Genomic DNA, 17,493 nt, shown 5'->3' with positions numbered 1-17,493 from the left:
CAGAGAGGGAGAAAAGACTTGAAATCATAACAAGGAATGAAACAGGGTACCTGATCAGAGTCACTTAAGCCTTCTAACTCTGAAGAAAATGTTTAACCTAGGATATAAAAACTTTCCTACTTTCCTTTATTAACTAGACTCACAACTCTTACTGCCTGCCTTTATGTAATATAGAAGATGAGAGTGGAAAGCATGTGCTTAGTCTTTCATAATTAAAAAAGAGAATTTTTATGTGAGAGCTTGCTTCAATAACTAAAACAAAGTGTTTATCCCCTTATTCCAGGCATAAAAACAGTTTAATTGACTTTTTATACAAAAAGATGGCCTTAAGCATAGTGGATTAAATAAAATGTACTAGAAAGTTGAGTAGGGCTGCAAGAATACTCTGACCATTTTCTTGTTTGATGGCAGTGCATGTCTCACAATCATTGCTGGTATGCAATTTTGTTATTTCAATACTTGGGTAATTTCTTTTATTAAAAATTCCCAAATTGCCCATAAGTTTTTAGAGTATCAGTAAGGTTAGGCTGGTCTAGAGCCAAGAAGTTTGATATACTAAAGAACCTTGGAGTGCAGAAACTCTGATTGTCCATCAACATTTGAATTAACTGATAAAGAAACCAAGGAAATTATTTCACTAGCAGTGTTTCAAAGAGTTCTTGGTCTGTGATGATCATGAGTGCAAAAAAATGACTAATTCATACTCCTGTGACACTCTGCTATGTCTGATATCCAGGATTCAACAGGTAGAAATGCTTCAGTGGGCTGAATTTAGTACTATTGTGTTATATTTCAATGTAAATTATGTTAGAACAAGAAACAGAAGGAGAACAGGCTTTTGACCTGAATCTTAAAAGTGTAAATATCTCGCCTTTTCCCCCGAACTCCTTCCTGTCTTCAAATAATACTAAATTAATAAAATGAAATATCTGTGTCAAATGTTTAGGCAAACAAGTTGGCTCCAGCAAAAGTGGTATCTTGATCTGAATTATGTGGATGAACATTCGGATCTAGTATCAAATTCAATTCTTCAGCACAGCACTGCTACGCAACCCCTCTTTTTTGCGGCAACCTCTAGTAAACCAGTAAGAAACACTAAACTTTTCCCTAAAGCAGGATACTGATAACGTAGCAAGGAAATTTTATTTTTTGTGCCAGTTCTATAGTTTCAATTCTTTCTGTCAAATCCAAGGAAAGCGGTACCCTTCTTTTTATCTTTTCTTTTAAACACTAATAATCCACTCCGTAACCATCAGTTTATTTATTCTCATCCAAAGACAGAATCAACCTTTAATCTGCAACAATTATTTCACTCTGAGACCCCTGGTGGCCTAGTGGTTAGCGTGCAGGACTTTCACTGCTGCGACCACGGGTTCAAATCCCGGTCTCCTGGCCTGATGGAGGTCGTTAGCCCTGTGTGGCCATCCATCTATGAGAAGGACACTCTAAACAAACCTACGTCCTGAGGACCTCACTGCCATTGTCCAAGCTTGCTTGGCCCCGGCAGATGAACCTTAGGATTAAAGGGTGGGCTCAGTTCAGCGCAGGCTGTGTCTCACCTAAAAAAAAATCCATTGCGCAGGCTGGAAAGGTAAAAGACCTTTCCCCAAATCTTCGTTCGCGAAGATGGGCCATTATTTCACTCTGGTTCCAAAGTTAAGCTTGTTCCTCCTGAACTTGGGAGTTTGGAGATTTGTAGAAAATTAAGTTAGATGACTAGCAACAAGCTTCTTATTTTTATCTCTCACATAGAGTAAACGACTCTCATTAAATACTTTGAGCCCCGTCACTGTATAGCAGTTAAACACCTTCTCACATTTAAGGAAGCTAGAATATCAGATTCAGTGAACTTAAAATCAAATGAATATTTATATTTTACAGAGTGGGATGATTATCCACCAACTTCAGTTTTGTGCATGCTGAAATGAATATGTAAAATTATGCAGGGCAATTGATATCACAGAATCATAGAATCGTTTGGGTTGGAAGGAACCTTCAAGGTCATCTATTTCCAACCCTCCTGCCACAGGCATGGACAACTTCCACTACACCAGGTTGCTCAAAGCCCTATCCAGTTTGGCTCATCCCTTTCAGAGATTGGACACCCCGAACTATGGGCAACCTGTTCCAGTGTCTGACCACCCTTACAGCAAAAAATTTTGTGAAGGAGCAAGATTCAGGATGGGAACAGTTCCAGGTGTGGAGAAAAGCATACAGCAATTGGCAGGACTTTATTATATGGACCTTACAGTTATCATATTGACTTTACTGTTATTATGTGGTTTCATTGTATTCACACTACACAGTGCACAACCTGCACATGCCCAGGCTTGCCATGAGTTTGCCTGGTGCCTGCTCCGTGTTTCCCCCACTCCTCCCCCTTTTGCCCAAGTCCCTATCCTGGTTTGTTCCCCTGCTTCTCTGTCTCATGCTCTGCCCTATGTTCTGGCCCTTTCCCCTCCGGAGCTGACAAAAGACACTGTGCACGCATGAATGGGACATTCTACTTGCACCCTTCCTTGTGTCCCATCCCCTCTTCGGACCACGGCAGAATTTCTTCCTAATATCAAAACTAAACCTATTCTCAGTTTGAAGCTGTTTCCCCTTGTCCTGCTACATGCTCTTGTAAAAAGTCTCTCTCCATTTTTCCTGTAGGCCCCTTCAGGTACTGGGAGGTTGCAATTAGGTCACCCCAAAGCCTTCTCCATGCTGAACAATCCAATTCTCTTAGTCTTTCTCTATCAGAAAGGAGCTCCATCATACTAATCAACTTAGTGGCCTTCCACTGGACTCACTCCAACAGGTCCATGTCCTTCCTGTGCTAGGGACCCCAAAGCTGAATACAGCTCTGGATCATGTAGATGAATATATTAATATTAAATCCATTATATTTTGCTAAGATACTGTATTTCTAAACAGAATTTAGCCAACGAAATTCTGCTTGATTATTGAGGAAGTATATTGCAAGACAAATGTAAATCAATTTTGATCAAAAGCACATGTGCTGTTTGGCTGGTTGAATACTGAAAAAGGATATTTTTCGGATAAAATATATGGCAGCTCAATGATCACACATACATTTCCCAGATAAATTATAGCTGGGAATGAGCTAGTATGTCTTTAACCTTAGTGTTTTAAAAAATATACCTAAATTGCAATGTCTTATAACATTATATGAAAAAATCTTTAAATGTATAATAGACTTTAACAAGTAGGGTTCACTCTCTTCTGTATTTTGACAGCTAGTCCATTCTTAACTCTTCCACGTGAGTTGTTACCACTGTAAAGTGATATGGACCCACCGCACAAAACTATTGAACATTAAAAAGATCAGAGCGCTGAGGTTTACTACTGACTGTCAAAGAGGGGATGTGGCAAGTTATTAGCATTCTGATATAGCACTTCTCTGGCAAACTGTCATGGGAACAATGAGGCAGAACCGCATCAGCCTATTGTCAGGATAATTAGAATAATGAAAATATGAAATAATACAGATGTAACAGCCATTCATTATATTTTTTAAAATGAACTTATAATTTGTCTCATCTTCATTGAGAACTGTAAAATATTCAAGGAGATTGAAAAAAGAAAGAGAATTCACAGCTATATTTTGTAGTGTTTCTTTGGATTGGCATGAAATTTCTGAACTCTTCACTATCCCAAGCTGGCACCATGAAATTACATTTATCAGCCTTGTTGTTAGTACTTAATATTGGTATTATATTATGTGTAAATAAACCACTGTGTAAGTAAAGATATAACTATAGAGTAGTAATATAGTAATTATGGGAAAGTTAGAACATTTGAAGATAAACTATTGTTTCAATCTGAAAATATTTGCTGCAAAACTTGAAAGTGTTGTTAATTTGAAAAGAGTTTCTACTCCTTCCTCCTTTGCAAAGGTTGAGTCAGCTGTATCTGTGCCATTTCTGAATAAACAGCTTTACAACCTGTTCTGAGGAAGTAGATCTGAGGGAGTTGCCACAGGCTCCCAACAACCTGCTGTAGTACTTCACAGTCCTCACTGTTACATATTCTAACACAGACTTTCCTTTCCATTATTTAATATCTGAGCTGCAATGAGTTTTGAGAAGGGAATAAACTTCTTAGAAGCTATGTTTTATATCTATGAGCACCACTACTGTCTTTTCCTTTCTGTAGTCTAAATATACTTAAATCTTTCATCTTTGTTTCGGTGTTTAATTTTTCCAGACCTTTGACAAGCCTTCTGCTCTCCCTGAGAACCTTATTACTTGAACCACTCCTTTAAACTTGCATTGCCCCAAATTTGAAATGCCAAGGATTTATCAGCTCTGAGCACAGTAAAATTACTATTTTATACTCAACATTCCTAATTCTGGACCCATGAATAGTGTTTGCCAACTAGTGTCATAACCTGTTACTCTGGAGAATCCTGTTCTTTGCTGATTTTAATTGTCCTGTTTTTTGTGGTTACTACCAATGCTATTAATGATGATAAGAGGAATATGTTCTGATTTAGATTTCCATTTTGCTTGCAATAAATTTTTTAGTGGAAATGTTCACTGAAAACTGTATTCAATTTTTTTTTCAAAGAATTTATTAGAGAATTTAATTTAATTTTTCTTTAGCCTTTTAAAGCAGTAACTCTATTTAGGTAAGGTATTCTAAGAAAACAGAATTTTCCTTTGATTTCAAAGGATATGTACAATATAGCAAATTAGTATAATGTTGCACACAAGATAAATGTTATCATTTTCTGTGGATTATTATTGATCTATTCATATTGTGTCTTTTTAAAGTTGTACTGATGAAGAAAAAGAAATTTTTATTTCATGTTTTGTGGAAAGTTTTCCTCATCTGAATAGTGGATATATTTGCTGAAACCTGTAATGGTTACGGTAGTACTTTCAGCTATTTTAATCCAAACTAGAAACAATCCTCTTTTGTGCTAACCTCTCCTTCCGAATCAAAACTCTGAAGATTTAATACCAACATTTGATTGTGTCCCCCTGGTATAAAAAACATAGTGCAATGAAAAAATGCTATCTTCATAAGATAGAGAGGTACTCAATTCAAACACTGTTTATTAAAATAAAAAGCTCAAATGAAAAGTAGAGCCCCTGAATACAATATATTTAGTTTCACTTCATAGTGGTCAAGAAGTAAAATCTTGGATAGAAAAGTTTGAAGTGGAGGTACTGACTAAGCCAATAGTTTTCAGGCACCATTTTGCTACAAAAGTCTCCTAGCTAATTAAGCTAAAATCCTGTTATTATATCAAATAAAAAACCTCTGCCATTTACATTCAAGGGACAGGGATTACAGAATGACTCAGCTGCCTCTCCATGTCAAACTCATCTTTTTTTAGTTCTTTATTTACAACTGACTCATTTATACCCCAACAAACACAGAATAGAAGTTCTCAGTTTTTAAATTAAACCATACAGAGAGGACAAATGTCTCCAACTTTTACACCTGGTGTTGTGAGTGGTGTCACAATTAAGCTTTTTGTAACAGTGACAGAGCATTGTGCAGAAAAGGTTGTAACTGTCTCCTTGGGGACTGCAGCTGATTGCCACCTGACTAATTGAAATTCCTCTGCAATGACAGCTACTGCTGGGCTGCTGTGGAGCTGGTCGCCCCCTACAATCATCGGTGCAGTCTGAATTCAAGTGAAGCAAGTTCCTGTAACCCACAGGCACCGTGAGGGCTCTGTGCACTGAAGTTGTGGTGGACATCAGTCTACCAGCTTTGGTGTGGATGCCTCTGGCATGTAGCACCATCCGTCTGCCCTGCGACTCAACAGTTCAATACCATCATGCAGTCTTCACTTTAGCTGGAAATAGTTTATCTTGCACATCCAAAGATGGAATTAAATACGTGTAAGATGCTCATGAAACACTAGAAGGGCTTACATAAGTAGGTTCCACATTTTCATTTATAAATGTCACACAAGCAGGCACAGGTGAGGAGTCCTACCTAGACAATAAAATTACAATTTGAAAATGGGGTTGAAAATGAGTCATCAGTACCACAGTCTGAGAGTTTGTCTTTTGTTTGTTTTGACTTAATTTCATTCCATTTCCTTTTTTATTACTGCATTCCCTCACTTGTTGAGCTATAAAAAGGAGAAGGCATATTTCAGTTAACTCCAAGATGTTAACTGAGTCATCAATAAGCGTTTATCTCAGCACTTCTCAAGCATTAACTCTTCATATTTGTCACAGAAAATAGGAAAGATTTTTCAAATCTGAGCTCAAAGATATTAGTGGAAATGGCATTCTATTTGAACATCAAAGTTTCATGGAAATTAACATTGAAATTTTTACTTTTTAAAATTACATTTTAGTGTCAAGAATCTGTAAAGAAAAGCTGTTGACAATGATGTCAAACCATTTTGGATTATAAATCCATAATTTCAGATACTGTTAGTACAAGTTGTAAACCTGGACGTGTCAATGTAAAGTCTGCAAATGTCATTGAAAATGTACTTTGAATAGTAGGTTTTTTAGTGTTAATGTTTGTGTGTGTATTATTTATTTGAAATAGCATTAATACTGAATAAATTAGTAGGAAAATGAAGATAGCCAAATTGGGACTTACATAACTCATTATCACAAGCTGATCTAGAACATGCATCCAAACTTCAGACACCAGGGGACAATATTCAACCTCTTCCTCTGCCAGAAGGAGGAAGATGGAAACTCTGTCGTCAATAGGAATACCCTAACAACAGATTTGGGGCTAAAGAGAGGAAATACACATAATACACTATTTAAGTAAACACATTTAAGGATTCATACGACCACAGAGAAGAAATAGACATTGAATTTCTATGATCTTGCTTAGGACATTATTTTAGAAATTATGAAATATTTTGTTTAATCATAAATACAAGAAGTAATATATTCTTTGAGAAATAGTAAATGGATATAGTGTTACCAGATATGGTACTGAAATACATGCATTTGAAGTTGGAACAAAATACAGATCTTTGCATACAGAAATTATTATAGTCTAGAAACTTCTTCCTGTCTCTATTTTCCATTTCTCTTTCCATATATTTTTCAGGATTTCCCCCCATTCCTCACCCCCCCCCCAGATATAAACTTATTGCATCAGATTTTCAGTGACAGAGGCTATAACTTTGCCAGACGGTCGGTTTAATGGTTACCACTCTTATTATTAGCAAGACTTTAACTGTCTCACTGCAATTTAAGCTGTTTTTTATTTCCCGTCTGCTTTGAGAGATTATTCTATTACTTTTTGAAAGCCTTTTATGTTCTTGAAGTCTGAGCATCCTCAGGGCTGGAAATCATCACTCTGTGTATTGAATAATGCAAGTCTTTCTTTCTCTCTTTCTCTCTTTCTTTCTTTCTTTTTCTTTGTTTTTCTTTCTTTTTCTTTCTTTCTTTCTTTTTCTATCTTTCTCTCTTTCTTTCTTCTTCTGCTTTTTTTTAATTTTCCCCCCCCCAGAATGGATTCCTGTTCATATACATCTGTGTGATGCTGTTTTTTATTTCTCAACAGCATGATACTGTTGACTCATGACCTAAAATATTTTCTGAAGAACTGTTACCAAGTCAGTTATTTCCTTACTGGTATTTATGCAGTCAACACTTCCTGAGGACATCTGTGAGCTGTGAACCCTGCTCTATGGACCACCTGCCAGTAAATTATGTGTTGTAATGCTCCATACCAATGCCAAAGTACCTTTTGGAACTCTGTACGGACTGTGGTATTTTTTTAACCTCTCCACATCAACCCTGAAGTGAATTTTAGTGGTAGTATCATTCTGGACCTAATATTTTGCTGTTTAACATGATTTACAAAAGTATAAGAATGTGAGGCAAAGTGAGATTAATGTTTTTCCTGCAGATATATAACAGATCCAGAAAATTATTTATGTTTCAGATTCTTGCTTTTCTAATAGCTCACTTTCCATCCCATGGAAAAACCTGGTGATTTTACAGATGCAATTTGACAGGGCTAATGCAACACCAATGTCCCGTCACTAGCAGGGTCTGGTGCACTCTCCTGAATTGTGTAACACAATTTAATGGCTTAATAGCTCCAGAACCTCCACTAAAGTAGGGCTTAATCAACTCCTGGGATTTTTTTTCCCCCACATTTTATTAACCACGAAGTGATCTTAGTTCTCTGATAGAGTTCTAGGCAGTCCAGGATTTTGGACAGGATATCTACTCAGTCAGTCTCTGTATATAGAGACGCAACACTATTTTCAGGTTTGTGAGCATAGGTGTGAAACTGGATCACTACCGTGTGCAGATTCCATGATAGTAACCAATTCTTCAGTAAGAGAAAATCATGAGCAGGAAGTGGCTGATGGGTCTTCATTGTATTTCAGGGGTGTGCTGACCTGCATACCTTCTCCACAGCCTCCCTCAGCAAACGCTCCAGTCTTTCAATTCTATCATTACTTCAACATATGCTGCAGATCAGCTCCTTTTACACTCCTACTCATTCAAGAACCCAGAAGTCTTTTCTCTCTTCGTGATTTCATTTTCTGTCTTATGCCCAGAAGTACAGCAGGGAGTGATGGAATATGAGATGAAAACTGGCAAAAAGCCCTAATCATAACTGCAGTTTCACACACACACAAATATAGCCTGCCTATCTATTTATCTGTCTATCTATCTATCTAGACAGACAGACAGACATACAATATAGGTTGCAACACGGTACGGTAAGTGTGTGAGCAGAAGATAACAACAAACACTTTGAGAATACAGACACAGATGATACTGTGGGTTCTGGAGACGTAGCTGCAAACCAGAAACAGTCAATATCTGATCACTAAAGGAATACAACCTTGAAAGCTGGACAGAGCTTGTTTACGGTGTAACAAAGAGAACAAAAAACATACATGAAGCAAATGTAAATCACCCCATGTACTACCAAAACAAAGGCAATAACACAGAACTTAAATATTGAGGGAGGGGTGTGATGAATTAAAAAAGGAGAGGAAATATTCTGGTATTGCCCCTGTTTTAGGAATGCTATGCCTGATCAATGCCATTATTTATCTGCAGAAATTCTTCTGTTCTCTTTGGCAGGCAAAGATAGTTGGTTTTTTTCATCTGTGTTACGACCCACCCTAACAGGTAGGAGTAACTTTTGTTTTATTATTAAATCCCTTGGAGTGAATGAAAGTAAAATGGTACTAGATGATCAATGTTTGCAGATATATATATAAGATTTATTTTAGAACAGTTTGGTTGCAAAGCAAAACGGGTATGTAGCCATTTTGATTGTTACTGTCTACAGTAACACGGCAGTATAAAGGTGTGGCAAAGGAAAACAGGTATTTAGCTATTTTGGTTATAATATAGCCACCCAAGAAAATGTGTAAGGGAAAAGAGAGAAGGAAAGAAAGAAAACAAAAAAAGTTTTATAGTCACCACTCAGAGGTCTCTGTCAAACTTAGTTGTTGTGGTCACTGGTGTCTTAGTCCATCAGGGAGTAGTGGGAGAGAGAAGCCCATGAAACAAAGTTTGATGTGTTTATATACCCTAAAAAACCCTCCTGGTACCTCCCCGTGTGTGGGGGGGGATGGGGGGCTGTTTTTGCAGAGGCATGATGTTTTTGGAGAGGCTGGAGTCTCTTTTTCCGCAAAGTGTTAGGCTTGGGGGGGGGGTAGATTGTTCCTCAAAGGCATCCCTGCGACAATGTGTTCTCGGGGTAGTGATTTGTGTGTGCGCCCAGGGCCCCTTTTGACACAGCCTGGCTCATAGGAGATAACATCACATACCCGGAGAGTGCCACTGGTCTCCTTTAGATAAACATCACACACCTAAAGAAGCATCAGACACAAAAGAATTCGCCCATAGGGCCTCCTCCCCTCACCTTTCAATCCTCTGGCAGGAGGCTTGCACAGCTTACTCCAACAGCAATGTTTTAAGGCAATTTAAAAAGTCTGGTTCCTCACAACCTTCTTTCACTGTACTTTCTTATCTAGGTACACGTAGTGTGATCTTTTACATTATAACTGGATGAAGAAAGCAAGAATCTTTCAAAGCTGAGCATGTGTTTTCTGGTCCAGTTTTCCCATGTGACAAGGTGATTGATACCATAGAACTGAACCAGATGCGTGCTGCTAGGTAGGTCAATGGATATCTTAATAGATTGATATTCCCCTATATTTTTATATTTGTTTACTGGAATGGAATCCTACTCTCTATAACTGATAAACAACATTGATTTTATAGACCTACAGGGATTTATTAAATGCCATAGACAAGGAAAGAAAACATAAAACTCAGATATTGCAAAGATATAATCAACATATATCAATAAGGAAATATTACTTATTCAGTATTAAAAAACTCAGTGCATATCTTTTTTTAAGGCTGTAAACTAACAATATTTGTTGGAAAATACAAATCACTAGCTTACTGAAAGTTCATAATACTAGAGGCAATTTCAAGGATTAATAAATTTCTAAGAATAAGAAATTGTTTTTGTTGCATGGATATTAATTTGATATATATCATAATCATGTCCAAAACATTCCATAAAGAATAATAATAAAACCTGAAACCGCTAACTTGATGTAACTCACTATTTGTGAAGTACAGCTCTTGCTGTGTACAAAATACTTGTGCAAGATTTTGTTACTGTAAAGTACAACCATATATACTTTCGGTGAGAAATTTGGCATGTAATACTTCCCTCATTTGCCTTCTCAGGAACACACTGAAATACAATCATGGAATAATTTAGATTGAAAAATACTCTTAAAATCGAGTTCAACTGTTAACATAACACTACCAAAGCTACTACTAAACCATGTCTTAAATATATAAGACAATATTTTGAAAATTTTTGTACTACTATGTTTTTAAGATGGGGACGTGCTATTTGATAATGGCATAGAATTTCTAATATAAATAAAATTTTTCTTCTACCCTAAATAATGCATACCCACATATCCATACATACTTATATGCCTATATAAAATAGGAGACATATGCAAGATACTGATCAACAATAATGAGAGACTGATTTCTCACCACCTTTCTTTTCTACAGTTCTGCATTTCTTAAAAAAAACAAAAATTAGGTGGAAAATTTTAGTATTTCATGCTAGTAATAATCATACATTCCTGCAAAGGAATGAAACATAAGAAAAGTGTTATTGAAATACATTTTAATATATTGCAGAAGACAACAGTGCAAACAATTATGTTAAGGTTTCAGGCAACTGAGGTCATAGCAACCTTATTTTAATCAGTGATACTAGCACAAGGTACTGCTTCCAGTACTCATTGGGCATCAACCATGAAGCAGCAGCATAACTGATTTGTTCCTACAAAAATTTTGAGAGAGAAATTTGTATATGAAAAATTGGTAATAGACCATCACTTTTTGTACTGTGAAACATCCAAATGAAGTCACCAGCCTTTGAAAAAATCCTGATCAGGATGGGGAATGAGCACAACCCACGCTTCAGTAAATGGATAATCTGATTTTTCTAACTCCACTTCTTCATTTATTTATTTGAGAGGATTTGAATTCCAGCAAATGCATTCTGAGTGGTACCAATGTTTCTGAAGAACTTAATAATCAAAACACTCAAACTACTTCAAAGACTATTTTGGTTGCCAAATTAGCTTTAAAGCTCCAGACTAAGCAGGAGGTGATTTTCTCAGTAGAAGATCGCTCATTAGAAGCACACTGTTTACATGCCAGACTTGCTGTCTGGACTACAGGCTGTGAGGTGTGACCCTTTCCAACAGAGGCATGTCCATCACCGCTCTGAGTTTTATAGTTTCTGTATGATTTACCTTGCACTTAATATTTTCCCCACATCATACTCTCACATCCATGTGGCTGAACTTACATTATTTAGAATTATTTATATTTAAATTGCATTATTTTTTCTCTTGCAATTTCCATGTGAAGTAGACATAGTACTGAAATAATAATGTACCTGTTTGAGCTGGTGTGTTTCACAAAACAATCCTCTATCTATAAATCCACTATATACTTATTTTTAGAATCGAGTTCCATTATTGAGGGATCATATCAGCAAATACCTAAATGAAAGCTAATGAAAAATTATTGTTACTTTGGCTTTTTAAATTTTTATTACATTACTTATAAAAATTGACATGTTCAAATTTATCCAAAGCTTTGTTATAGCTTAGATAACAAGAGGAGTATGCATAATATGATCTGTGAAAGTTATGCTGTGTCATCCTGAGGATCCTCAGCTGTTTTCTATTCAGAGAAACATACCTTGACCTTTAACAAGAGCCAAACTAAAACTGATAAAATCCCAGGAGTACAAATTGTTTTGCAACACAAATATTGTATTATTTGAGCCTGTCTATTCCAGTAATTCAATTACACTGTCAGAAAGAAAAGCTTTGCAACCTCCCTAGGTTTCAGTCTTCTTTTCACTTCAAGTTGTCTTGACTTTAACATCATAATAATGGTAACAGAGAAATGCAAATTAAATGTAGGTAACTACTGCTAGTCTCATTAGACTCTCACAAGAGTACAAAATTTAGTACAGCTTAAGTAATACCTGGAAAGAATATGAAAAATGCAGAGTAATTGTACACTGTAGTAATAGGACAAGGAGTAATGGGTACAAATTGAAAGAGGGGAAATTTAAGCTAGATATTAGGAAGAAATTCTTTACTGTGAGGCTGGTGAGATACTGTAAGAGGTTGCCCAGGGAGACTGTGGATGCCCCAGTCCTGGAAGTGTTCAAGGCCAGGTTGGATAAGTGCTTAAGCAGCCTGGTGTCGTGGGACGTGTCTGTGCCTGTGGCAGAGATGGGGAAGAGGGTGAGGAGGGGTTGGGACTAGATGACCTTTAAAGTCCCTTCCAACCCTTAACATTCCATGATTTTATAATCCAATTTTTGGCTTAGACACCCAAACGCAGATAAGGTTAAATAACATTTGTTAGGAACTGCCATTTATATGGTTGAAACCAGCTAAAACTGGATGTGCTGCCATTCATTGACAGCCAGGTTTTCCACCCTCAATGTTATAATCTGTACAAGTTTGCAGTTATTTTAGTATGTCTGAAAAAAAAGACTTATAATATACAATTTATATGTTACCCTGTATCACTGTAGGACTGGAAATTTAAACATGACAATTTTCTTTTTCTTCTCACATTTTTCATCTCACTTCCATTTATCTCTATGAGGATACATATGTTCAATCTAGTTTTGCTACCACATTCTTTTGCTTTTGAATCAATGGTTTATTTTTACCTTCAAGATGATCAATTTTTTCAAGCACCCTTTTCCTTGAAAAATAATTTGTTCTATTTCATTTCTCTGTTTCCTCAGCTCTTTTTCTGCCCTATTGTGCTTGCTTTGCTTCTATTTTTGCCTCTAATTTTTTTTGCATTCTATATCTTTCAGCAGCGTGATATCCCTGGTTAATTAATGCTATCGGTACACTGCTTTTATTCACTATTACTCTCCCATGGAGCACCAGCAACACAGCAATAGCATTATCCCACCTGTTTTTTTTTTTTCTGCTGCTTGTAACATCACGTGGAATGGCTTCATAAAATCTCTGACCAGGTACTGTTAATCATACTTTGCAGGTTTTGTCTGTTTGGGGAGAAATTCTGTCAGATTTTCAGGAGATGAAAAGTATTTTGGCTGAATCCTGGGACTCTAAGGACCTAGTTCTGTCAGGAATTTGCTAAATTCCAGACGATAAATTCCAATTGTTTCTAATGGGACTTGAGATCACAGTCCTTGATGCTAATGTATTCGTCTGTCTGTGTAGTGCCAACAGTTCACATTCACACTACGCAGTTTCAAAGCAGTCATCCAGTGACCGAAATCTACCACATCCAGTCATACAAAGAACAAAAAAGTGCATCATACACCAGCAGGGGTGTCTAACATTAGTGTCTGTGAGTACAATAGGAGACAACAGTAACAATTTAAAGGTAAATAACCTGTGATGCTACAAGATCAAAACCTACTTATTTTAATCGGGTTTCTGATTCCTTGCTTACAAAATTTCAAAGACCTGATTGTCTATAAGTATGTTAATAAAGTGTAATGTTACACTGTAAAGAGTCAGTGTAATGTGATTTCACAAATCTATTTTGTCTATTAAAATGTAACAAGAACAAATTTCATGTTTCAGAAAATTTTATCTGCAAGTGAAAGCTATAGACTAGGATCTGAACTTTGACAGAGATACCAACTCACATCAACATCAGTCAGAGATCTCATATTACTATCATGTAATATTTTTCCCTTCCATTTTCATTATTTAGCAGCTCAGAAGTCTTGAAAACAGTGATTCAGTATAAGGAAACTGGGGGAAGAGAATGCAAGTTTCTTTAGACTGCAAGGGAACAGTTACTGGCTATATAAAGACTAGCAACTAGAGTTCATACATTATATAGCAACATCCATGGAATGATAGAGAAAAAAGTACAAGTTGCAGAAGTAAAAAAACTTGTAAGGAAGCACCAAAAAGCTGACCTTTATGCTAGATCCAGAAAGATATTGACTGTTACCATATATAAGCAATAAGCTATTTTCTTTTTAAGGAAAAATCATGGATTCCTTTTATAGAATCATAGAGTATTTTATGTTTCAGAGATGTCTGGAGATCTCCTAGTCTGTTCCCTCACTGCAGGCCCAATTAGATCAGGTTGTTCAGGCACCTGTACATATCAGTTTCTAATATATTCAATGATTGATATGCCACAACAACTTTGGGCAGCCTGTTCTAGTGTTTGACCATCCTTATGGGGAAAAAATATTACTTTTATACTCAATCAGAGTTTCTTTGCTCCAGCTTTTATCTACTGTCTCTTTTCCTACCCCTGTGCACCTTGGAGCAGAGAGTCTGGCTCTGTCTTCTCTTCACCGTCTCATTGGCTGCCTTGTTTTCTAGAGATTGAATAAACTCAGTTCTCTCATCCTGTCCTTCCATGTCATGAACCTTCAATCATCTTGTTGGTTTTTCTATTGGACTTGTTCCAATCTGACAATGAGTTTCCTGTGTGAGAGAGACCACAACTGGACACAATACTGCAGATGAGGTCTCACAAGTGTTGGAAAAGGGGAAGGTTCACCTCCCTGGAGCTGCTGGCAACAGTTTGGCTTCTTTGCTAGAAGGGTTCATCTCATTCAACTTTTACATCAGCTCATTTTGCTTGGCTCTGCTTTCTGTCTACTCTCTACTGTTCCAGTGGTTATTCTGTCACAGATGCAAGGCTTTGCACTTGCCTCTGTTGAATTCCATGAGTTTTCTGTCAACCAATTTCTCCAGCCTGGTGAAACCATTCTGAACCTCCAGCACAGTGGCCACGCCACCCAGTGAAGTTTTCAGTCTCGCTGAGAGAGCACTCCATCCCATCATCCAAGTCATTAATGAGGACACCTTATTACACAGATTAAAATATAAAAATCAGTGAGGTTTTTTCACAGATAAACTGATTTTTTCTAAAAAAAAGAGAGCTATGAGAAACAACATTTATATTGCCATTTAGCCAATAGATTCATTTTATCCATGAAAGTATTCCAGTGATAACAATATATACAAGATCGAGAAGACAGCCCAGGTAACTGAACATTTATAATCCATTTTCATGATAAGCAAACAGATGAAGAAAAATGGAAAAAGAGAAGGACCTTAAAAAGAATCAGCAGTTTCTCTGTGTAGCAAATAATTCTGAAGCAGTTGTGGTCTTTATTTGTCCATTTTTTTATACTGAGAAGTTTTTAAGAGTGTTCATTCAGCACTGTTCTGCTGTGATATGAATGATAAGAAAGAGTCAGCATTATTATTGTGAATGGCTGCTTTAATTTTGGTGAATTTTTTGTACCAGGCCTTAACAAAATATATCAAAACTGCGGAGAAAAAGACTGAAGAAGCTCCAGGTGACTTTCAGCCTCACATATATGACCTGTGAAATACTCTCTACTGTTTAGACTGTGTCTGTGTCATCATCCATCATTTTAATCTTGTTATATCACCTTCCAAAGAACATCTTAGTGAGAAAAGGAAATGCTTTTCTGACACATCATCAACTACTTTTATCCAGTGTTCCCAAGATTTTGTCTGCCTGCATTCCAGCCAGTTGTGTATGAAGGTCTGAAAGACACAGAAATGCCATTCATATTAGACACCAGTTAATTCCACATTTTTTCTCTCACTAACAAGGTTATTACTTTTATCTAGATAAAGCAAAGAATATCTTGGTCAGTTTTTGAACAAGTTGTTTCAACATGAAATGAGGAAAAAAGGTCCTAGTGCAACTCATTCTTGCTAAGAAACAAATTTACGTTATGCATCTAAGGTTAAATGAAAGGCATAAGAAAAATAATGAAGTATGTCTTCCCTCTGCACCATTTTCCTCCTACTAGGCAGGTGCTTTGACCAGGAATTCAGAGGATTAAGGAACACTGAATTTTCCCAATGTTTTTGAGAAAAGCATTAAGTTCCAGTGCTTACTGGGACATGTAATTAGAAACTCATGTTTCCTAACTCCTCTGTATTCTGACAAGCCACGAAGAGTGATTGTTTTGTGGTTTTTTTCCCTAATGATGTAACTATAAATTTTTACTGCTGGTGGTTTTCTAAAGTGTAGAACATTTAACCACGTAAATAAAAATATAAGTTTTTACTTCATGAATAGTGCATTAATATTTATTTATTAATATAAAATAAACAATAACTTTTTATTACATTATAATACCTCCTTGAGAAGTTCACAGTGTTCTAAAAAGTATTATAAAAATAGTAAATTAAATAAAATCTTCAATTTCAGCTTCATATATGTGTGTATGCACATATAAACATATGTTTTGAGAGAGAAAGAAGGAAAAAGCAAGAAAATAAAATTAACTATTTTTATTTTTATTTAAGTACATTTTAGACCCAAGTCAGAACCTTTTGCCTCATGGGCATAATCCTAAATACACAATTTAAGCAAATGCACCCAGTTCAGTAGAGGAACACAAATAATTACAGTATATTTTTTAAGTCCTTGTTTTATAGGTGATCTAATTCAGTCCACTAGTCTTCTATAAATTATGCTTTTTGAAGTACTAGAATTTCAAAATATAACATAGCTGATTTAGCAACATAAATATATGAATAGGATAACAAAAGCAATGTCACATAACTCTACCACTGTTATGGAAAACTACTTTCAAACTACATCTGACTTTTCTGAATTCTGTTGGTTTACTGTAGATAGACTGTATTTGTGACTTTTTTGCCCTTCTATAGGTGGCAATAACAGTTGAGAGAGAAAGAAAATCCATTTTTTTCTCAGAAAATACTTTTTTTTTCCCAAGAAAATCCACTGAAAAATTACTGAATTTTAATAATACAAAGTAAAAACATGTTTGTGGCCTTACACTGTGAAGACTATCCAGAGGGTGGTGACATGATCACTAAGATTGCCCGTGTTCTGGTTCCAAATATAAACACAAGTGCCACTTATCTATATCCTCTGTATTTTAATATCAAGGTCTCCACGA

The sequence above is a fragment of the Neopelma chrysocephalum genome, unplaced genomic scaffold (assembly GCF_003984885.1).
Source record: "Neopelma chrysocephalum unplaced genomic scaffold, ASM398488v2 Primary Assembly neopelma1_45, whole genome shotgun sequence".
NCBI lineage: Eukaryota > Metazoa > Chordata > Aves > Passeriformes > Pipridae > Neopelma > Neopelma chrysocephalum.
Note: the sequence above shows the minus strand (reverse complement) of the source record.